The sequence below is a fragment of the Pteropus medius genome, unplaced genomic scaffold, assembly GCF_902729225.1.
Source record: "Pteropus medius unplaced genomic scaffold, Ma_sr-lr_union100, whole genome shotgun sequence".
Taxonomy (NCBI): Eukaryota; Metazoa; Chordata; class Mammalia; order Chiroptera; family Pteropodidae; genus Pteropus; species Pteropus medius.
Window position 1 is genome coordinate 9967012 of NW_024342474.1, and position 610 is coordinate 9967621.

The window sequence follows — 610 nt, forward strand, 5'->3', positions numbered from 1 at the left end:
TCTATGTTGTACCATGTGTCAGTACTTCATTTCTTTTTATGGCTGAATAATATTCCATTCCATTAAATGCATGTACCACATTTATTTATCTATGAGTTCATAGATATTTGAGTTGTTTTCACTTTTTATTTTATTTTATTTATTTTATTTTTTATTTATTTTTATTTTTTAGGCGAGGCAACACTTGGTTGACCTCACAGATTGCAAGGACCTTGTCAGCTTACAATCCCTTATTTTTTTATTTGTTATGCCTACAGCACCTGGTCTTCCTAGGTGGTCTCCCATCCAAGTACTAACCAGGCCCTACTCTGCTTAGCTTCTGAGATCAGCCAGGATTGGGCTTGTTCAGGGTAGCATGACCGTAGACACCACTTTTTGATTATTACAAGATAGCTCTATGTTTAACCTTTTAAGGAACTGCTAGACTATTTTCCAAAATGATTGTACCATTTTACATTCCTGATAGCAGTATATGAGGGTTCCAGTTTTCCACATCCTCACCCTTACTACAAAACAATGCTTGTTATTATTATGTCTTTTTTATTCTTGCCATCCTAGCTGGTACCACCACACTATCTTGATGACTGTTGCTTTGTAGTAAGTTTTGAAA

At 35.2% G+C, this 610-nt stretch overlaps 1 pseudogene; it reads right to left on the reverse strand.

The window, feature by feature from the left end:
* Positions 1 to 248: 248 nt before the first annotated feature.
* On the reverse strand, positions 249 to 367 carry LOC120605099 (uncharacterized; annotated as a pseudogene).
* Positions 368 to 610: the final 243 nt, after the last annotated feature.